The sequence below is a fragment of the Calliphora vicina genome, chromosome 4 (assembly GCF_958450345.1).
Source record: "Calliphora vicina chromosome 4, idCalVici1.1, whole genome shotgun sequence".
NCBI lineage: Eukaryota > Metazoa > Arthropoda > Insecta > Diptera > Calliphoridae > Calliphora > Calliphora vicina.
Genome location: NC_088783.1, coordinates 21,020,691 through 21,045,821, shown reverse-complemented (window position 1 = coordinate 21,045,821; position 25,131 = coordinate 21,020,691). Strand labels below are relative to the sequence as shown.

Genomic DNA, 25,131 nt, shown 5'->3' with positions numbered 1-25,131 from the left:
TGTGAGTATGTGTGTGAGCCTGAGAACTAATTTCCATGGCTAAGCTTAAGGCTCATTGGTCTAACACCTTTTTGTTAAAACGGTTTTCTTGGGAAAAGTTTTCCACAAGCGTTACAATATGCAGATTTGTTTTAATAATGTCCATAAATTCTTAGAGTTTCCTGCCGTATCTCTCTTTCTCACACTTTTGTTTTTCTGTTGAATGAGTTGTTTCGAAAACTTTTATTTGTGAGGAGTGAGAAACACAAGTTAGTGAAATTTGAAATTAAGCTGCAACTCAAGCGCATATCCAAAGCAATGGGCATATTTCCGTTTATAATAGAAAATTATTTTGTTGAAGTCGTACATATATATTTAATTGTACTTTTAAGTAGGTTTTTTTTTTACTAATTTCTGTGGCCAATAAGTAGCAAAAGAGTTTGCAAAAAACTACCTCATTTAAATTTAAAAGGCCAAAGTTTGCCATTCATATTTTGCATAATTATTAAAGTTGGCCATTAGTTGTTAAATAAAATTGTTGTTGTCGTAGTTGCAGTTGCATTAAGTAGTCATAGCTAAAGTAGTAAGTGCTTTCAAACAATGGCTATTTCCGGTAATTTCTATTTTTTAATGCATAAAGTGCTAAAGTATAAGTTGTGGCAAATGTAATAAAGATAAAAGTTCTGATGGCACTGTAACTTCAAATGTAACGTATATTTTTAAAAATAGGTCAATAAAGTCCTTAACCTGGCCAACCAATTAAACCAAATAACATCTTAAATAGCACTATAATCATATCGTATCTAAATTAAATTAAATCAAATCAGTTTTTATGTTTTTCAATTACCAATTCCTGTCACAAATCATTTTTCTAATACAATTTTTTAAACGAATTGTATATTTATGGATTTTTTACCCACATTCCTCATTCAAAAATAAATTTACTGTTTCTCAAGGTGAGAAAATTAATGAGACATAAGCACATATGCACTCAATGTACAAAAAAGTACAGCATACATTAAGGCTGTATAAAAATGGACTAAATTTTAACATTTATAGAAGTACAAGTTTTAAAAATTTTTTATTTTAATAAAATGCTGAAATTTTAATTAGCAGATGTTAAACAAAATATAAACGCAAAAAACTATTATACATAAAATAATAAAAATTAATGTTAAACATAAAAATCTGAGCAGCAACTCATGTTAAATAAACATGAACAAAACTCTCTTAACTTACATAGTACATATGTACGACATACATATACATATTTACATAATTGCATGTATATTTACATATGTATATGTATGAATATGTAGTACTTGTGATTTGCCTTTACGAAGGAAATCATTTTGTTTTTCGTAGGGAAATGAAAAAGGTTTTAGTAAATGATTGCGCGTTTGCTAGGTTTATTTTGAATACGTTTGTATATGTTAATTTTCGTTGGTATGTTGGCTTTTTCTTGATTTAAAGTACATGCTAAAAGTAAAATACTAACGGAAAAAATGTTTATTTGTTAGATGGCAAACAGCTGAGGCATGTAAGCTAGAAATAAATTATTAAATGTTTGTTTCCTTTTTACGCTGTGTAAATATACAAACATAAGTTTGTACATACTTATGTACACATATTTACACTAAAATATAGAAAGGAAGGTGTATTTAGAATTCGTGAAGGAAAATCACACAAAAAATTGGTTTGGTAAATAAATGGTGAACAAAACAAAGTTAGTTTTTCAATAAAAGTACATTCCTTATTTTGACAAAAAGTACGTTTTATTTAATAAAATATACCTTCTTAAATAAAAAAACCTTTTTAATAAAAAGTACATTTTTAATAAGAAAGTACCTTTTTAATAAAAAAGTACCTTTTTAATAAAAAAGTACCTTTTTAATAAAAAAGTACCTTTTTAATAAAAAAATACCTCTTGATCAAAAAGTACCTTTTTGATAAATAAGTACCTTCTTGATAAAAAAGTACCTTCTTGATCAAAGAGTACCTTCTAGATCAAAAAGTACCTTCTTGATCAAAAAGTACCTTTTTGATAAAAAAGTACCTTTTTGATAAGAAAAGTACCTTTTTGATAAAAAAAAGTACCCTTTTGATAAAAAAGTACCTTTTTGATAAAAAAGTACCTTCTTGAACAAAAAGTACCTTCTTGATCAAAAAGTACCTTTTTGATAAAAAAGTACCTTTTTGATAAAAAAGTACCTTTTTGATAAGAAAAGTACCTTTTTGATAAAAAAAAGTACCTTTTTGATAAACAAAAAGTACTTTTTTGATAATAAGGTACTTTTTTGATAAAAAAGTACCTTTTAGATAAAAAAAAGTACCTTTTAGATAAAAAAAGTACCTTTTTGATAAAAAAAAGTACCTTTTTGATAAAAAAAAAAAGTACCTTTTTGATAAAAAAAAGTACCTTTTTGATAAAAAAAAGTACCTTTTTGATAAAAAAGTACCTTTTTAATAAAAAGGTACCATTTTAATAAAAAAGTACATTTTTAATAAAAAAGTACATTTTTAATAAAAAAGTACCTTTTTAATAAAAAAGTACCTTTTTAATAAAAAAGTACCTTTTTAATAAAAAAGTACCTTTTTAATAAAAAAGTACCTTTTTAATAAAAAAGTACCTTTTTAATAAAAAAGTACCTTTTTAATAAAAAAGTACCTTTTTAATAAAAAGGTACCTTCTTGATCAAAAAGTACCTTTTTCAGTAAAAAGTACATTTTTTAATAAGATGTACATTTTTCAATAAAAATTACCTTTTTCAATAAAAATTATCTTTTTCAATAAAAAGTAGCTGAAGCTTTTTCTGTAAAAAGTTCCAGTAAAAAGTACATTTTTTATTAAGAAGTACCTTTTTCAATACAAAGTACATACCTTTTCAATATAAATATACTTTTTCAATAAAAAGTACCTTTTTAATAAATAATAAAAACAATAGTCTCAAATTCATTTAGTGACTTGTCAATAGACCCACATACTAGCTTATTAATATTGTAAACAAACACTTACCTACCACAAAACAAAAACAAACATAAATACAACATGCTCTCAAATAAACACATGGCTGCTAAGTAGTCATGTACGCGGAGGCATAGAGAAGGTTTAAGGAAACTTTCATCAGATTTATGGTGACTTTAAATTACTGTGAGTTTTGGAAAAACATTTTGCATGAATATTTTCATATAATGTTTACTTCAGTTTTAGCTTTTTCACACAAGTACATAAATCATACTGTTTTTTATTGAAGGAAATATTATATTTTTTTGCTTATAAACTTGGCAAACAACAAACAAGCATTCTAATAAACATGTTGTTAAACATGTGAAAAGCATTTGTAAAAGAGAAAATTTGTTAGATTTATTTAAGAAAGAAAAAATTAATAATAAAATATTATTAAATAAAATATGTAATGCATATTCTTACTTGTGCATGCCACCCACATTAATTCAATAAATATGCTATGAAAAATAATTTTAAATTAATGTTGCGTATACGTAACATCAATATGTAATTTGATGTAGTAAAATCACTCATACGTCAGTTGGCCACTGCATTAGAATTATTTATGAGCGTAATTAATGTTTAAAATTATTGTTGTTTTCCCCCATTAAATTTGTTCTACCTCACATTAATCAATTATTAATGGTTGTTTAGGGGTTAAATAAACAAATATCTCTCTTTTGTTTTTGTTGTTATAACAATAAACAAATTGTATTTTATTACCTTTATACAATAAATAAATAAATTTTGAACATATATGAAGATTATTATTTTGTAAATTTTTGATTTAAAACGTAAATCACACACAATTTAATTTTGTTGTGCAAATTTTTCTTTAGTTTAATAAGAACATTATTTATGAACATGTTACAAAATGGTATGCACGAGGACGTTTAAGTTTTATTTAGGCTTTAGTTGTTCGGAAAGAACTTTTTGCATTCCCCTATGGATTTGTTTATATAAAATTCAGTAGAAAAATGTTGTATATTATGTTAGTTGGAAAAATATGTTAAGGATTCCCTTAAGATTTCATATATTCCTATTGTAAAGAAGTGTGCGAAACGCTGCCATTAATCAAAGATAAAATGGTGGTAAAACAAATCAAATTAAAAGTAAGTTTAGTTTATAAATGTATTTACATTTTTAATATTTTTGTTTAATGTTTTAGAAACTTAATATGTCAATATGTTAAATAATAAATAAAGTAATTCACCAAATGACCCTCAGCATCAACTTATCGCAAGGTATTGGGCCAAAATAAAAAGCAAACTGCGATAGGGTTGAACGTTGTGTCAATTCTAGTATAGATCTATACAAACAATTATGGAGGCTGTCGATTTCAGTTCCACAAAATTGCATAAACACGTGAATAGGTTTTTCCTTCAAAGAGTTTGAAATTTTAATATATTGCAAAGATTCAATATTTTCCAAATCTGTTAAAAAAAACCAGAACTTGAGGAGTCATATTGAAGGAAAATGGATTATAAAAATTCGATTCCATTAAGATGTATTATAAATGAGAATTAGAAAGCCTCAAAAACGTTGTGATTATATAGAGAATAAGACAATTTGAAATCAGTTGAATTCCTCAGTCACATACTTTTGTGTTTTTTCGGGTCTTCAAAAAGCAAAAAAACCGAATTAAATCGCGAGGTTTTTGTAATTTTATGGAACTGAACACTGAAATCGAGAGATGGTTCCACAAGGCATTTTTAAAAATATTATGAAAATTAGAAAACCTCCAATAGAAAGGAACTTTATATGTATTTGAAGGAACTTTATATGTATGTTTGCAGCCATGTGTTTTTCTCTAGGTGGAAATGGATACTATGGTGATGTAATGTAATAATGAATAAATTATAAATTGCAGGTACAGTGAGCAGTTTCATCATGGTAAATGAAATTCAACAAAAAAAAAAGACAATTGACATATTTTTCTGTATTGTACAGTAACTCGCAATCAATGCGATAATAAAAAGAATCATGATGATGCTTGTGATAATAACGTTTTTTTTTTGTTATTTGCATATGGACATTAGGAGGGCTCCTAAAGAAGTGGCCACTTAAAATCCGTACGTACTGTAGTAATCATAACAACGCCCCCTGTTATCAAAATGGAAAAAGATTTTCATATGTTTTTAACAACAAATCTACCGCTTTTCTACAATGAATTGCAAGTCATTATGTTTGGTTTTAAAAAGTTTAGACACAATGGAAAAAGAAGCTGGAGAAAAAAATTGTGCACAAATATCTAGAAAATCCGACTTTGTCGGGTTATATGATAGCCAAAATCAGATTTTCGGCAGATATCATGTCAAAAATTTTACATCTCGGTAGCTCGAGGTTGTGTGGCGTTTAAATATGAATACGTAAAATTGAACAAAAATATTAATCCGCAGCTGCGGTTTGAAGTGTCAACTTTTCAGACATGTTTTTAAAGAATTTTCAGAATTATATATAAAAAGAGAGTTTGGAAAAGCGATTGATGTCATTTATAAGACATCACACATCTGATAAAAAGTTTTAGCCAAGTTGTCATTACTCAATGACAAGTTGTCATTACTCAAATACAACTATGAAGTGGTATAATGAGAATAATATTGATGTTATACCAAAACACATCAATTAAACAAATTGCCCAAATCTTCGTCCAATCGAGATATACTGGGCAACTGTTAAACGTAAATGGAAAAGAAGTGCAGGTACAGTAAATAACCAGATTTTGATGAGAACAAAGTGGAATAAATATGTTGGAACAATGGTAGAAGTGGGAAGAAAAGTTGTGCAGCTATTAATGGGAGGCATAAGAAGAAAAGCCAGAAAATTTATTCGCAATAAAGACAAATAAACCTACGGTTACATTTTTTTTAAAGCTTAATAAATTACCTTTAATTTCATGTATAAAATGTTAACATACGTTGTTTCATTTGAAAGTTATGCTCGCTTTAATCCACACGGATTTTAAGTGGCCACTTCTTTATATTAATGTAGATATTCTTTTATGTTTTTAAAGTCTTACTCTAGGTCTGTATATCCTTGTTGAATAAGAAGCCCTGGATTTGAAAGTACCAGCATAAAATGTTTGTATTTCAATGAATTTTTTTGAGGGGCTATATGTAAAATCATATCACAATGTCTGAGTGATTTTATGTATTTTTTTGAAGTTATTAGTTTAAATCCATACCGTCTGATCCACATGAAATTCTTGGTAACGTTTGCTTAAGATGATCATTACAATCCATCCAAAAACAGATCTCATTGTTATACCCAAGAAGTAAATATTAAGTTTCCCAATCGATATTTATTGTTTCTATCGTGATCCAACCAGATTCTCTGATATTCATTTACGGCTGCTCCTATATGTAAGAGAGGATGGGGTTGCCAAATACACCCAGATAAAAAATATATGTAGTTGTACATGTTTACTGTAACCATTTCAACATTTTTAAAAGTTTTTTAACAATATTATAGTTACAGTGATTATTTATTTGATTGTGGTAACCACATAATTGTGTCAATCATATATATGGTTGCTGTAAACAAGTATATGTTTGTGACAATCATTTTTATGGTAAATCCATCATCATAAAAATGGTTGTCACAAACATATTCTTGTTTACTGCAACCATATATATGATTGACACAATCATGTGAATCGTAGGTTTCTACAAAGTAAAACTTTCCTTCCCAATTAAACTATAATTACTTACTTCACCCATAACTCTGCAGCAGTAAGCACTACATCCATTCCTATCTTGTATCTATTCTAGAACAAAACCCTCCCAATTAGTGCAGTAATTCCCAGTTAGCTGGAGCATCAATCTGAAGAAATCGTTTTGAAATTTAAGCCCCCCGCTTTCTTTATTTTTGAGGCCATCCTAATGGAAATGTATGAATGAATGCATTGTTGGCTGTGAAAAAAAAAATGTTATATGTATGTCATAAGCAAACGAGAGCAAATGCAGCCAACCAAATGCATGAAAAGCACAAAAGAGCTTTAATTTAAATTGAAACCACAAAATATTGCAATTTTATAAAACAGTATAACCAAAAATATTTATAATAATAATTCCAAGGTGGTGAAACTTATAAACCATTCTCATATTTTCACATTTTCCACCTTCATGACTTTGTTTGCCATGAAAATAGTCGCATTTAGATTGTCGAACAACATATTTTTCCACAACATGTCACTGTTTAGAGCAGGGAAAGGCAACCTATACTACTGCATTTTACGATTGTATTAGTTATACACTCTCTCCGCTCTCACCACGAATCGGTGTTGCCAGTAAACTTTCGTCGCTTTTCCCCAATTAAAAATCTCATATTGTTCATCATACATCTTTAAATGTTGGGACATATTTTTTTTCACTGGCAACGCTGATTCTTAAATTCTGCGATAAAAAACGATACACAACCTGCTTGTTTGAGTTCTCAAGCTAGACTGATTAAAAGTTGTTTATTTCTCTACAATGCGTGTGCACACGTATGTAAGAGAAGAGTAAATGAAAAACGCGGCGCCCATGTTTTGCCTTTCCCTGGTTTAGAGTGAAGTTTGGGCTGGACACATCATCATTGAATGGTGCACGATTGGAGATATGATAAGAGAGTTCTTTCTGTCTAAATTAGATAATATTGATGTGAGCTACAATATAGTGCCACATGTAGTGTTTTTAAAAAACCGAATTTTTAAAAAACCGGTTTGTCGGTTAACCGAAAATTGGCCTTTTTTAGAAAACCGGTTTTTTGGATAACCGATATCGAAAAAACCGGTTAAACCGGTTAACCGTCACATATGTGTAGAAAACATAAAATGTCCTATAAAGTATACAGAGCTTTAAAATTTGTAGTTTTTAGTAGTCAGGAATAGTTAATATTAAATAACTATAAATATACAAAGGTGCTAAGTCCATTTTATTTTGTAAAAATTTAAAAATTATTATCTCAGTCAAATGGAATTGAGTATAAACATGTTACTAAATATGTAATACTTGTTTTAATTATTGGTTTATTCATTAAATTTCAACCAATTTTTTAATTAAATACTTGATAATTTTAAAATTTATTATCACCTCGACTTTTTGATATGAAACAGAAAATGTTACAACACCCAAAAAGGACCTATAAGATGCAAACTCACTTCTCCTTAGCTGTGATAATTTGTCATTTTAAATCATACCAAATAATTAATAAAACTCTATTATCAGATTTCAAAAATATTTCAAATCATGAATTTTATAATGTTTTTTGTGTCCCCTGTAATATTTCTGAAAAGAACTTTGAAATGAATAATAAAATGAAATTTTAAGAACAAAACACACTAATGTAGTTAAATTTATTGGAAGAAGGTATGTAAATCAAATTCAAATTAACGTTTATTATGACTTAGCTTACCTTCTAGAATTATGCGGAATTAAATTTTTAATAGTTTCATTATATGCAATATATACTGAAAAAGTTTTTCAGTAAATTCATAGTCCTGTATTATTTAGAAAACTCTTAAAAATATTAATCTAAAGAGGTTTGTATTGTAAATCAGCAGTTTAGGTTTCAAATCAGACCAATAATGAATATAAAAATGCACAAAAACAGATTTATTAATTTTAGTCCCAAATTTTAAAAACCGGTTAACCGAGTGATAAAAACCGGATAAAACGGTTAACCGAAAATCAGCATTTTAAATTAACCGGTTCGCAAAAAACCGAGATTTCGATGAAAACCCGGTTTTTCGGTTAACCGGTTTATAAACAATAGTCACATGCCATATATCCCGTGAAACAATTCGATTACTGCATGAGCCATTTACTGGTAGTCGACTATATCGGTTTTGTGATCAGAATTCTCCCCTAGATCTTGTGATTTAACACCATTGGCATCTAAAAATGCCAAATATGCTCTAAAAAAGTCAATGTGTGCCATAAATATGCCGTAAAAACCGAATCTATGCAAAAATGTGCCATTAAGGGCAAAATATGCAAAAAAGTTTATTTCAAAATATATAATGGAATGGGAACTCTCCTGTCAAACACCTAACTCAGTTCTCAAAAACCTAAGTGGTAGGAATGTATTAGTAAAAAACTACATGAATTTTTTTGTTTGAGTTTTTCTAGTTTCTGTTCTATGGAATGGGTCTTAGGACCTCATTCAAAAAATCACAAAAAAATAATGGATATTGGTTTGAAATAAATTACCAATTATTTAATAAATTATGTAGCCCATAATGTTTCTTTTATTATTCATTACTCTGTCTTGTTATATGCATCATAATAATGTGCACTCTCTACTCAACTACGTGCACACAATTCATGCGTCATACTTCATAAAATCTGCATACAATTACGGTTGCTGCAAAGTGGTTTGGGATTGTGGGTGTCAGAATGTGTATTTTTTTTCTGAAACGGGGGATCAACACTGATTTGGCAACTTTAGGAACCACTTTGTTTGGGGCTTTTGTTGTGTTGAAAGTATGGATTTTAAAAATATTAAAACGAAACAACAAAATTTTGTCTGATTGGAAATTGTTCATATGTAAAAAAAGGGTGAACAAAAAAAAATGTTTGAATAGTTTTGCAAAAGTTAGGTGGAAATGAATTATTTCAAACAATTACATATAAGGGAAATATGAAAAAAAATTTCAAACTAAATTTTCCTAAAACGTAATTATTGTTAAAATTTTTCTGGTTAAATTAACAGAAGGTAGCCAATTGTTATAGAATTAAAAATAATTTACTTTTTTGAGCTTCATTTACCAACCATTTACTAATATTTTTGATTCATATTAAATCAATTGCTTTATATTTATTCGCTCCCCTGTGACCACCAGTTTTTTCTCCATTTTTTTTTTGTATGATTTCATTAACCCTGAAACAGTTTATTGTAATTTATAATTTATAATTTATTCATTATTTAATATTAATTTAATTTATGTTTCATAAGAGAATACATACATATTGCTTTATTTATTAAACAATATTTTCTACATTAATTTAAACTATATATCGATGAGTCAGAAGCTAAAAGGCCTAACTCCACAAAATAAAAAGTAGAGTAAATTAGTGATGTTTGAAAAATTAATTTCCAAAATTTCACTTCTCATTAATTCAGCTATATTTTAAAGCTTAAATTTCTGAAATAAAAAAGTTTTTTAATAAGTTTCTTGGACATTAAATACAATTGTATGGAGAATTGGCTTAATCACTGAAAAATTTATTTTTATTTAAAAGAAAATTCATAATAATTGAATTCTAATATTAATTCTAATACATAATTTTAAATAAATATACAAAAATTAAAGCAGAATTCATTTGAAAATAACTATTTTGTTTTTTAAATCTTTATTCTTATTGAATCTTTCTTAAAACTAAAAAAATTTCGAAAAGTGGAGTTAGGCCTTTTAGCTTCTAACGCAACCATACATATATACACACAGAAATATAAATAAAAATAAATTTATAATTTAATTCTCATAAATGGATTAATAAATTAAGTTTGTCGTATTTAAATTGAGTTTTATAACATAAATGTATTAAAATATTTACGTTGTGTAACAAAAAGTCATAATAATGTTATAGTATTTTTAGGTTATGAATTTTAATCTGTCAAAGAGTAATAAAACCAATGTAAATAACAAAACAAAATTATAAATAAAAATCTATTAAAATTGAAACCAAAGTTAAATATAATCGTTATTTTATTAATTTCATTAATGTATTTAAATTTGAACTAAAATTTAAACATAAAAAAAAACATATTTTGTATTTGATTAAACTCCCAAGAAACTTTTTTCATATTGCATCGTGACTTACTTGTTCCAAATTTATTAAAATTTTAAATTCAGGTTTAATTGTCCGCTTTTTATAAACTAAGTCTGAAATCTATCTTAAGGTATTTATAGACGCCAATACTGAGTATTAATATTTGTCAAAAATACAAGTCATAATACAAATTTTAAAATATACTAAATGATTTTTTTGATTTACGGTTGGTATATGTATCGGGTATGTATTTTTAAATACATTTAAGGCAAACAAAACTATCAAAAAAACATAAAATAAAAATAAAGTTTTCAAAAAAATATCAACCAACAAAGAAATAAAATAGTTTTAATACTATCGTGGAAACAATAAAGGTCTGTTCATTTACTTTCCCAGTAAATACTTGCAACGAGAGAATAAAATCAAAATTTACAAAATTACTCTCTTAATTTCTCAAAAATAGTAAAAAGTAAATGAACGCTTTTCCAGTAACAATTGTTTTATACACACAATTTTCTTATTTTATTCCTTTTAAAATGTATAAATACTCACATTTTCTTTAATTTTATTGAAAATTCTTTTGTTTTGACATTTTTTCACCACAAAAATAAAATTTTAAATAAATAAACAACACAAAACATATAAAATATAAGCTGCTAACTATTACGAGTTCAAAATAGAACTTGTAATAGTTTGCAACGAGAGAACACTCTCTAAAATTTAACGCTCTTGATTTTTTCTCTACTTTGAGTTAATGAACGCTTTTCCAGTAACAATTGTTACTAACTAGTAACAACTTTTAGTTATTGAACGTAGCTAATAAATGTTTTTTCGAACAGATTTTTTGAAATACCGAATGATTTCAATAATATTTTAAATTTTAAAAAAGTTAGTATTGTCTATAAATACCTTTAGGGAGTATTCTGAGTATTCTATAAAGGAAATAATTACTTGCGATGAAAAATGGCGTAAGAGATCGTATGTGAAGCCCGGCTAACCAGCCGAATCAGAACCATAGCCAAATATCCATGGTGCTAAGGTAATTCTCTGTATTTGGTAGGAACAGAAGTGTCCTATCCATTATGAGCAGCTGGCCATATCATCACAGGGAACCAGTACCGAATGCGTTTAAAGCGATTCGTTTAAAGCGAGCATTGACCATAAAAAGCCCAGAATATGCGGCCAGACATGAAACCGTAATATTCAAACATGACAACCAACGCACAGTGGCGTCATTTGAATTTATATAAATAAAATTATAACTTTTGAACCAAATGAGATAATCAAGATATTTAAAAGACATGATAGATACTTGATCAGCCTATGAAATGAGTGTTTGAAAATGGTTCTATGCCTTTCGGGTGCCTACTTTATGGGTTAGCAAATTTGAAATTTGTGGAAAAATCAATTTTATGGGAAGTAAAATAAAATATTTTATTAAATTTTTGATTTTTTATGTTTCCTTTTAAAGGCTTTTATGTTTTTTTTATTCCAGAAAAGATAAAAAAAAAATTTTTTTTTGGAAAGAAATTTTTTTGTTTGGTTTTTCACGTATATGTCACTTTTGGAACCATGTCTTTTTTCAAAATTTTACCTCTAGCAAAAAATGGGGCAAGGACGGGCAGCTGGACATTTTTGCATTAGGTAAAGGAATAATCAAAGAACTTATTTTGAAAATATGGCAAATATAGAAATTGATAGTTTTTATTTAATTTTTCCATCAAAGTTGAGATACATTGAAAAAACGGATAGTTGGTAAATATCGATTTACCTGGACAAATACAAAGCAAACAGTACAATTTTTGTTTATTCTTTTCCTAATAAATAGATCTATCAATAGAATTAAAAGCAAAGAGGATTCGCTACGTAGTTTTCGACATATTGTATCTTAAAGCGGACCAAATTACCTAAAAATCAGTCAACTTTCATGGGTTATATCTTCTGAACCAATCTGATTGTAATAAGAGTAGCATATTTGAAATCGTTGGACAATTTACTGTAAAATTGCTTTATTCAATATTTTTTAGGGGCACATGGAATTTTTGATTTTTGCAGCCTCATTTGTTCTACGGGCTTGGCCCCATGCTCCAATACCTGTTAAAAAGTATTTTTAATGAAGTGGTTGACAAGTTTTGCCTCAACCCCTATATAGTACAGACTGTGCCCCGTCCGACTACTAATTGTTTCGATCGATGCAGAACGCCATCTCTAGGATACGCTTAACTTTGAAATAGAGTATCCGATGTTGACTTGATTTGTACTTGGCCTCTAAAGATGATCAGTTCTTTTGGCTCGGAATGTCATAGGTAACAAATGTCATGTCAAAAGGACTGAGATCGTAAAAATCTTCACACACGTTTTTCATTAAAACTTTTAACCCAAGTATTATTTAATTTTTTTGTTTATCAGTTATCTTTGTAAAGCTTGTCAGTTATTATGATTAATATCAATTATGTTCATTTGTTGTTAATCTGATTAAAATGAGTGACGGTAAAAAGTGGGTACTAAAATTATTAAATATTTTGGTCCAAAAAAAGTTGTCCAAACATTCAAAGGTCTGCCGTCAAACTGATTCCAATGTTATTAAACAGTATCGGGAGAACTTATCCGATGATAGAAAAAAACCTGATTCATGTAGAAAGAATGGAACATGATGTTTCTAAAGCCAATAAATATAAAGCAGTTTCAAAAGAGTTTCCAACAGATCCAGTAGGAAAGCAGTCCGGTTAGCTCAGTACTCGGACTAATTGGTACGAAAAGTTAAAGCCAATACAGGTTTAAAAACATACAAGGCTCAAAAAGTTCCTGACAGGAACTCTGCTAAAAGGCAGAGCACGGAAATTTAAGTGAAATTTTATACAAAAAATATACCTGCTGCATAATGAATGACGAGACGTACATATGTATGGAAAATTGTTCGCAGCTTCCAGGTCAATATTTATATGTTGCTGATGCTCGCGGGAATGTTGTAGAAAAGTTTAGGACCCAAAAGCAGAAAATTTTTCCAAAAACTTATTGGTATGCCAAGCAATATGCATTTGATGCGAAAGAAACCAAACATTTGGTATAAAAAAACTCTATAAATACCGAAATTTACATCAAGAAATGTTTGCAAAAAAGGATGCTTCTATTCATAAGACTCCTTAATGTATCCACTTATTTTTGGACTGATTGGCATCGTGTCACTAGGGTTTCAGGAAAAGGTTCATAAATTCATCACTATTAATTAGAACTATAAAAATAATATTTTATGAGAATTTTAATAATAACACGGTGCTACGATGGAAAAAAAACTTTTAAAACGACGTAGCGTAGGTTATAGGGCTTGCTGAGTATATTAGAATTTGTGTCAAAAAATTTCCGAAACACCTTCAAATTCAGAAGTTGTTCTGAAAAAACCGTTTTCAGTGATGTCGGTGAACTTATCGATCTGTAACTCATTCAGTCTCTGTCCGAGTTTAAATTTTTAACCGGTGTTGGAAAGAAAACTGATTACATTTTAAAATTACGTGCATTTGTTGATACATTTGTTAGTTATAAGCAGGGAAACCAAAATATGCAAATGCATGTTTTTTCTGGTGAGTCTAATGAGCACATGGATAAGATATTTACACGTTTCAGAACTATTTAAGAATTTAGGCATCGATTTGTTAGTGCATATTTTTGCATATTTTACCCTTAAATGCATATTTTTGCATATATGTTTTAAGAGCATATTTATGTCATATTTTTGCGTTTTTAGAGCATATTTTACTGTTTAATAACATATTTTGACTTTATCAAAAACAAATTTTGTCTTACTTATTTTTGCAGGTTTTTACTTCCTTTGTTTAAAATTCAAAATTGAAAAATAGATGGCTTTTTTTTAATATAAAATAAGCACTATTTTAATAATAGCGCCATCTAAATATAAAATTTTAGTTGTAATTCAAACTTAACTGTTCTAAGTGTTAAAGAAATATTGTCTTTTAAATTTGCTCCTGTAACATCAGTTGATGTCGAAAGAACATTTTCTATGTATAAAAATGTTTTCAGATCCAATAGACAACGATTTTTATTTGAAAATTTAAGTCAACATTTTGTAATTTATTGCAATAATAACCTTAATTGAAGAAGTGACTTTATATTTATATAAAATATCATCATCAAAAAATACCTCCTATAAATACCTTCCTATAGTTTTTATGTTGTATTTATTTTTTGTTATACTTGTTTTAGTTCATGTTATTTTTGTTTATTTTATGTTAGTTTACTTTACTATTAATTGTATTGATTTTTTTAAATAAAAGTATATTTTTTGGTTAAAAATTATGTAAAAGTTTGCTTTTTATAAGAGCATAATTTTTAAATTTTAAGAGCATATTTTAAAGTTTTTACTGCATATTTAAAGCGCTTAAAATGCATTTTTTTGAGCATATTTCCGGTTTACCTGCTTATAAGTATTGTTTTTGTTAAGAAGATCTAAAAGAAAAACAAAATTTATCAACCTTTTTTGAATTCAGTCGCTTTTCATTGCTTATTTTGATATGGAAGCTTATAAAAATTTTGTTCTTAACAAATCACCGGTTTAATTATTCAAATCGGATGCAAATTATAAAACTTATTCAGCTTTTCATTAACACCTTTTTTAGTATTTTCTCCCCCAGTCCATATGAATAAAAAAGTATAATTTTTAATTTACAAGGTAAATTTTGTGGAACTTTTTCGTAAAAGTTTATTAACATTTGCAACTATAAACCGATTTTAACAACTAATATCTCGTTTGTCTTTAAAATACTGTGCAAGAAAATAGGGTTTCTTAGACAAAACTTAAAATAACTATTGTTAAATTTGAAAAAATTGGAAAAAAAATAAAAAAGAAAGCGAAACTATTTATAAAAACTTACACAATTTTATGATTATATAGGATTATAGATGTTATGCATACATTTTATGATAGCTTAATTCCTTACCTAACTATAATTGTTTAAAATTTTGAAATCGGTCTAAAAATGTGTGGGTTAGAGGTACTAAAGTACTACGACCTACCCTAAAACTGTTTTTTCAAAATAACTCAAAATGTTGAGGGTGTTTCAAAATCTTTGAAAACGATTTTAGTATTTCCTCACCTAGGCCTATAACCTCCATTAGGTGGCTTTTCAAGCTCTGACAAAAACTGTCATTTTATAGCAGAGTGTAATAATAAAAAACATGTGTATTTTAAGATTTATTGATCTCAGTCCTTAGCTGTTTCAAAAGCTAAAATTGTGAAAAATATCGAATTTTTCAGTCATACAGCCAATACAAGCTGCTTTTCCTACAATTTATTTCTAAATTTCACTTCAAAATATCTACAAACGTATGATTACTACTAATTTCTATTATATTTACATTCATCATACGCCCCAAAATAAAATAAACTTTAATGCAATCAGTAAAAAACGTTTATTTCAAAATAGATTACATTTCTTTCGTAAATATTTCGTTATTCTGTGTAAAAGTTGTCTATGTACTTGTAAAACTCCAACAAATTTCCATTTTTCTTTGTTTTCTCTTTAAAATTTTCAAAACATTTACATTCATATCCCAGCAAAAAAGAAAATAAATAATTTTTAAAGAGCAGATTTTTATATCATTCTAATGAAATAATTTAGGTAAAAAATACACTTTCTAAGAATTAATTCAAATAATATGGAATGAAAAATAGCTTTAAAAAAAACCAGACTGTAATTTTCTAAGAAATATTTTTCGTTTGGTGCTGGAATAAAAACTTGTTCTAAATTCTACCTTAAGTCATTTTGTACTTAAAAAACATTGATTAATTTGTATAACTTTTAAAGTAGACAAGACAACATAGACAAACAAAATCCAAAAGAAAAACAAACATAATTACAATGTTATTGTCATCATCATCATCATCGACGTTGAGGCCGGCAGTAAAGTGGAAAAGGAAGGATGTTGTGGATCAAGTTTTGTGTGTTTCTGTGTATGTTTCAGTAGTCTAATGATTTATTGGTTTGATTTTGTTACTTGTATGGTTGAGTGGTTTCTACAACTTGGCCGATGTCTTGTGAATGCACAAAATTATTAATTGGTTCACAATTAACCACAGAAACATACATGCAGCAAAACATAAGTGACATATGCTTGCCTTTTGCTCTGCACACACCTAGATTTCTCTTATGACAACTGTGGTGCTGTATATTTTTTGATTAAACGAAAACATTTACTATTGACATTGAGTCACACACACACACTAAAATACCACCTTTAGTCATAAATGGTAGCATCAACTTTAATATATCATTTGCTGTTGCTCCTTGTGTGACAGTGTGATAGTGATGCTGTCGCTTGTATTACATTGACATCATTACGAATGCTACTTGCCACACTTTAAAACAAACGTCAATAACAAAACAAACATTGTCTATGTATTTGATTGGGTCTTTGTGTGTGAGGATGTGTGCGTGTTTGTGCGTCCGTGATAATGTTTTAACTACGTGACACTTTCAGTTGAACTTCCGTTTGCTCTGTCCGCATTTATCTTATGACGTGTTGTTCTTTAGCAGCACACTGCTAAATAAATATTTGAAATTGTATGCATAAAATTTGTTAAAGAAAATATGTAGGTTTTGTTTATTGTATACTCAAAATTCTATATAAATTGTCATTATGTAAGATGTCTTTAAATGTCTGGCAAAAACAAAAACTTACAAATTATTTATTTTTGTTGATATGCTCCCTTTGACTCAGCTACAGAAAATGAAATTGAATAAACTGTTTTAAGGTTTAATTTAGCTTTCATGGCTTCTCAAAATTTCTAACAATTTAAATTTAACAGCCCTTTTAATATTCTGACAGGTAATGGAGCAAAAAACAACGTAAAGATTACATTTTCATGCAACCATCAACAAACCCTTCACAACAATAAATCAAACAATTTAGAACTCCAAATAACAGCAGATTTACTTAATTCCTGTCAAGCATTATAAAATAAAAGGCCTGACTGACAGCCGAAAAAATGAAAAAAACAGCAAAGTAACGTACCCATTTCAAGCAGAAAACTTTGCTGAACACAAGTTATGCATTTTTAATGTAATGTCTATAATGAATGAATTATTCAAAGCATACTTTTTGGAGGTCAAATTCATACACATGCAAAAACAACAAAACACACTGACACATGTTGTGTTAAACAAACAGGATTTAATGGGAAATTAAAGAGAGATTTTGTTGTTTCAAACCTTTAAGGCACAATTTCCCAATGTAGAGATTTTGCAGAGATTTAATTTGAATAATATAACCAACTAACCACTAAGCATAAATATTATTTTTATTTGTAATAATTCAAAGAATTAGTAACTTCGACACTTGCAGATGGCTATAGGGTTATAGGGCTTGCTGAGTACATTAGAAATTGTGTCAAAAAATTTCAGAAATACCCTCAAATTCAGAAGTTATTCTGAAAAAAACCGTTTTCAGTGATATTCGTCAACTTATCGATCTATAACTCAGTCAGTCTTCGTACGACTTTAAATTTTTAAACGGGGTTGGAAAGAGAACTGATTGCGCTTTAAAATGACGTGCATTTTTTGATACACTGGTTAGTTACAAGCGGGGAAACCGGAAATATGCTCTAAAAAAGTGTTTTAGGAGCTTTAAATATGCAGTAAAAACTTTAAATTATGCTCTTAAAATTTAAAAAATATGCTCTTAAAAAAACAAACATAATTTTTAACCAAAAAAAATTTACTTAAAATTTCAAATAAAAATCGTTGTCTATTGGATCTGAAAACATTTTTATACATAGCAAATGTTCTTTCGACATCAACTGATGTTACAGGAGCAAATTTAAAACACAATATTTCTTTAACACTTAGAACAGTTAAGTTTGAATTAGAACTAAAATTTGATATTTAGATGGAGCTATTATTAAAATAGTGCTTATTTTATATTAAAACAAGTAAGAGAGCTATATTCGGCTGTGCCGAATCTTATATACCCTTCACCTAATTATACTTCAAAATAAAAAATTTAAATATTTTTAGGTGAACAAAATTTTTTTTCAGTTTTTTAATTTTTTGGAAAAAAAAATTTTTTTTTTTAGGTGAACTTTTTTTTTTCAGTTTTTCATTTTTTGGATAAAAATTTTTTTCGAATTGTTATTTTAAATTTAAAAAAAAAATTTCTGTTTTTTAAATTTTTGTTTTTTAATTTTTTTTTGGTGAAAAGCCATCTATTTTTCAATTTTGAATTTTAAACAAAGGAAGTAAAAACCTGTAACACAACAGCGAAAAATAAGTAAGACAAAATTTGTTTTTGATAAACTCAAACTATGCTATTAAACAGTAAAATATGCTCTAAAAACGCAAAATATGAAATAAATATGCTCTTAAAACAAATATATGCAAAAATATGTATTTAAGGGTAAAATATGCAAAAATATGCACTAACAAATCGATGCCAAAATTCTTAAATAGTTCTGAAACGTGTAAATATCTCATCCATGTGCTCATTAGACTCACCAGAAAAAACATGCATTTGCATATTTTGGTTTCCCTGGTTATAAGTATTGTTTTTGTTAAGTATATCTAAAAGAAAAGTAAAATTTATCAACTTTTTTGATTTTAGTCGCTTTTCATTGCTTATTTTGATATGGGAGCTATAAAAATTTAAACCAATGTATAAAGGAAATTTTGCTCTTAACAAATCACCGTTTTAATTATTCAAATCGGATGAAAATTATAAAAGTTATTCAACTTTTCATTAACACCTTTTTTAGTATTTTCTTCTCCAAAAAAACAAAAAACTATAAAAAAAAATGTTTGTACAAAATTTATAATTTACAAGGTAAATTTTGTGAAACTTTTTTCGAAAAAGTTTAATAACTTTTGCAAGCATAAACCGATTTTAACAAATAAAGTCTTGTTTTTGTCTACATAAAATTGTCTTTAAAATACTGTGCAAAAAAGAATATGGTTTCATAGAAAAAAATTTAAATAAATATATTTAAATTTTAAAAATTACGAAAAAAATAAAAAAACAAGCGAAACTATTTATAAAAACTTACACAATTTCTTGGAATATAGATGTTATGCATACATTTTATGAAAACTTAATTCTTTGCCTAACTATAATTGTTTAAAATTTTTGATTTGGTCTAAAAATATATGAGTTAGAGGTACTAAAGTACTATGACCTACCCTAAAATCGTTTTTTCAAAATAACTCAAAATTTTGAGGGTGTTTCAAAATCTTTGAAAACGGTTTTAGTATGTCCTCATCTAGGCCTACCTCCATTAGGTGGCTTTTCAAGTTCTTACAAAAAGTGTCATTTTGTATCAGAGTGTTATTTAAATTTTTCTTAGCATATATTTGAGGAAAATCCACAATTTTGTTTATGAAAATTTTTGATTTTAAATCAATTTCATTTAGAACTTCAAACAAAATCTTCGCTGGGTTCTTTACACGATTTTAGTAAATAAATATGTGTGTAAGTTTTTGTGCTTATAAAGTTTTAAGGGGTTTTTCTGGTTTTGGAAAAAAGGCTGACTGTGTGTAGTTTATCTCGTTTACTTGTCTTTCTTTTTCCCAGTTGTATATATTCAAACGCCTTAAATGAATTCTCTACTTAATTTTTGTGTGTTTTATGTAGATATTTTTAGCCAAAAGGATTAATTTATACTTTTAGAAGTATAATACTCATTATGTGTGTTTCCTGTTCTTTTTCACTTTGTCTCTCTCGCTGTTTTGCCACAGTTCTCGCCTATTTTGCGGTTAATGGTTGGGTGTTTGTGTGTGGGAGTTTGGGTTTATAATTTTTTGGTTTTTTTTTTTTGCTAAAAGTCAATTTGTTTTCAACATTATTTTCATTATAAACATTAATATTTGTATGGATTCACGTTAAAAGGGGCTTTAACTCAGAGCTTGTTGTGTAATATTAATTAGATGCGAATATCTTTTTTAATCATATTAAATGTTTTTAAATATAATTAAAATGATTACAAAAAAGGGAAGTATTATTACTATTATCTACTGTTATGAGTAAAAAGAAAATAATTTAATTAAAAAAAATTTACTGAAAACATTTAAATTAAATTAAAAATAGAATTTTTTTTTACTGAAAATTACGTTTTATACTAAAAACTTTGTGTTATACTAAAAAAATCGTTTTATACTAAAAAAAACGTTTTATACCAACAACGACGTTTTATACTAACAACGACGTTTTATACTAAAAACAAAGTTTTATACTAAAACGACTAGAATGTCCAAAAAAAAACGGCAAATTTAAAAAACCGGTTTCCGGTTTAACCGAAAAAGTCTGTTTTTGAAAAAATCGGTTTCGATTATTGTCTTTTAAAAAATCCGGTTAAGCGGTTTCGGGTTTTGTCTTCAAAAAAACCGGTTAACCGGTTTATATTACATTTTTATTTAATGGAAATTTAGCATTTTTGAATTCTTTATGCAATTATTTTATATTTTTTTTTTCATAAATATGTTTGAATGAGCTTTAGAAAATATATATCATTAAAACCGGTTAACCGTCTTACAAAAACCGGTTTGTCAAAAAACCGAAAAGTTAAAAAAACCGAAACCGGTGGAGCTTACAAAGACGGTTGACCGGTTTTCGGTTTTGGATACTCTAAAAACGACGTATTATACTAAAATGACGTTTTATACTAAAATTACTTTTTATACTAAAATGACGTTTTATACTAAAATGACTTTTTTATACTAAAAACTTATTGTTATACTAAAAACTCTGTTTTATACTATAAACTTCGTTTTATACTATAAACTTCATTTTATACTAAAAATTGAAGTTTATACTAAAAACTACTTTTTATACAAAAATCTACTTTTTATACTAAAAACAACGTTTTATACTAAAAACAACGTTTTATACTAAAAACAACGTTTTATACTAAAATCAACGTTTTATACTAAAAACAACGTTTTATACTAAAAACAACGTTTTATACTAAAAACAACGTTTTATACTAAAATCAACGTTTTATACTAAAAACAACGTTTTATACTAAAAACGACGTTTTATACTAAAAACGACGTTTTATACTAAAAACGACGTTTTATACTAAAAACGACGTTTTATACTAAAAACGACGTTTTATACTAAAAACGACGTCTTATACTAAAAACGACGTTTTATACTAAAAACGACGTTTTATACTAAAAACGACGTTTTATACTAAAAACGACGTCTTATACTAAAAACGACGTTTTATACTAAAAACGACGTTTTATACTAAAAACGACGTTTTATACTAAAAACGACGTTTTATACTAAAAACGACGTTTTATACTAAAAACGACGTTTTATACTAAAAACGACGTTTTATACTAAAAACGACGTTTTATACTAAAAACGACGTTTTATACTAAAAACGACGTTTTATACTAAAAACGACGTTTTATACTAAAAACGACGTTTTATAATAAAAATTGCGTTTTATACTAAAAACAACGTTTTATACTAAAGCAACTGTTTATACTTAAAGCAACGTTTTATGCTAAAAATGAGGTTTTATACTAAAAACGAGGTTTTATACTAAAAACTTTGTTTTATATTAAAAACTATGTTTTATACTAAAACGAGGTTTCATATTTAAAACGAGATTTGATATTAGAAACGACGTTTTATACTAAAATCCTTGTTTTATAGTAAAACAAAGATTTTAGTATAAAACTTTTTTTTTTATACTAAAACGAGGTTTTATACTAAAACAACTATTTTATACTAAAATGACTGTTTTATACTAAAACAACTGTTTTATACTAAAACAACTGTTTTATACTTTGTTTTATCCTAAAAACGAAGATTTATACTAAAAGAAACATTTTATATGGTCTTGAAAAATTTCAACAAAAAAGTGGATAAGCCATGGAGGCTGTTTGGCCGACGTTCTATTAAATACATAACCTTATCCCAAGTACTTTATGATTCAATAACAAAAAAAACAATGTAAAGAAAAAATCTATTTTCTATTTAATTAAAATCTTAAGTAAACTTTGGTACAGCCTTTATGAAACTATATTAACTATATTTTTCCAAATAATCGAGGCTAAACTGTATTTGAGATTATTCTTGTGTATACTTGTTCAATATTTATCACACAAACGCTGACATGGCTCATGAGAATTTTGAAATATTTTCTAACCCAAATTCTTTAAAAAGTTAAAAATATAAACATTTCTTAAAAATTGTTTTTAAATATGCATTTAACAGTATTAATTAATTAAGTGTTAAAAATATATATTTGTAAATAAAATTAACAAATGGTCTCTAGATTTATAATTCTATAATTTGGATAAGTTATATATATACTCAATTTTTTTATTTTTTTATTTTTTAATAAAAAACTTACATGTTTAAAATATTTATATGGTAATTTAAACACTCACCTGTAAAAAGAAACAAAAAAATCGAATATTAATAAATACAATATATATTTAATAAAAACTTTTAAAATGTATAAGTAAATAGTCTTATGCCTTGTTTGATATTATAAAAAAAATAATTTATATGTTTATTAAAAAAAATGTTTTGTAATTAAAAAAAATCTATTACAGTCACACTGCATTAAACGGAATGCTTGATTAATTTTTAAAAGCTGCATGTTTCTGCAAATTATAAGAATTTTTATTAATTTTTATATTATGCAGACATTTTTTTAATATTTTTCTTCATTTCTTGCTTACGCATTTGGTTTCCTGTGAAATACACTTTAAACATCACAATCATCTAACAAATGAGGTAATAAAATTTATTACACAACGAAAAAGAATTCAAGATGAGCAAAAAAGATTACTACAATATGAAAAAGTATATTAATTAAAAACTTAAAAGTTAATAAACCCAGTTTATGAATTTGCAGAGTAACTTAAAACATCATACATAAATGCTTTAGTCAATTTTATTTAGTCTTTTAATTAAATCATATTTAAGTGAGTTAAGAGAAATTTTCCAAGAAACAAAATAAAACAAATCAACAGGAAGTTTGAAAAATAACTAAGAAAATGGCTACAATTTATTCAAATTTAAACGTTTTAAAAGAAGTTAAACATGCTCAACCTAATTTATCTAAACTAACAAGTTTCGTGCATGTTTATCCTGTAAATATGCTAATGATTTTTTTTCGGCTCAAATGCACAACACACAACATCTGTACATGTCTGTTTTAGTTGTCAAGGGCGTGTTTAATCTTTGTGTGTGAGTTTATCGGTATGTGTTGGCATGTGTGCAAGAGTTGTTGCTGATTTTGATAAACTGACTCTCGTTTTAGCTGTCATTAACAAAAATTGCATCTATTTACGATGCCAAGAGTTTAGACATTAATGTCACACCTAATGAATATTGATAGATTTATGGAAACTGTTTCTGAGGTTAAATTAGCATGAAATGTTTTTACTTTTTGCTTTGCAGAAAAAAAAAACTTAAGTCGAATTTTCTGTTCCTAAGGCAATTATTTATATACAAACTAAAATTAAATTCGAAAAAGAAAATTTAAGGTAAAGATTAAGTGAAAGTAATGTGAAGAAAGAAATTTTACTTGAAATAAATATGTTAATATGAAATTTTACATGATGTAAACAATTCTAAAGGAAATTTTACAAGATGTAAACTCTGCTAAAGTAAACTTTACATAATGCAATATTTCTATAGGAAATTTTACATGATGTAAACTCCTCTAAAGGAAATTGTACAAGATGTAAACACTTCCAAAGGACATTTTGCATGATGTAAATATTTCTATATGAAATTTTACATGATGTAAACAATTCTAAAGGAAATTTTACAAGATGTAAACTCTTCCAAAGGAAATTTTATATGATGTAAAATCTTCCAAAGGAAATTTTGCTTGGTGTAAATATTTCTATATGAAATTTTACATGATGTAAACAATTCTAATGGAAATTTTACAAGATGTAAACATTGCTATAGGAAACTTTACATGATGTAATCAATTCTAAAGGAAATTTTACATGATGTAAACATTTCTACATGAAGCTTTTCATGATATAAACTATTCTAAAGGGAATTTTACATGATGTAAACAATTCTAAAGGAAATTTTACATGATGTAAATATTTCTACATGAAGCTTTTCATGATGTAAACTATTCTAAAGGGAATTTTACATGATGTAAACTCTTCTAAAGGAAATTTTACATAATGACATATTTATATAGGAAATTTTACATGATGTAAACATTTCTACATGAAGCTTTGCAGGATGTAAACTCTTCTAAAGGATATTTTACTTGATGTAAATATTTCAACAGCAGATTTTGTAAACATTTCTATGAATCATTTTACATGACGTAAACATTTCTATAGTAAATTTTCCTTGATGTAAACATTTCTATAAGTTAACTACATGAAGAGCCAT

General features: G+C 26.9%; 1 protein-coding gene across 5 annotated transcripts in view; it reads right to left on the bottom strand.

Moving 5' to 3' along the window:
• dnc (phosphodiesterase dunce) overlaps positions 1-25,131 on the bottom strand; it is a 418,093-nt gene that overhangs the window by 228,431 nt on the left and 164,531 nt on the right. The window lies entirely within an intron of this gene.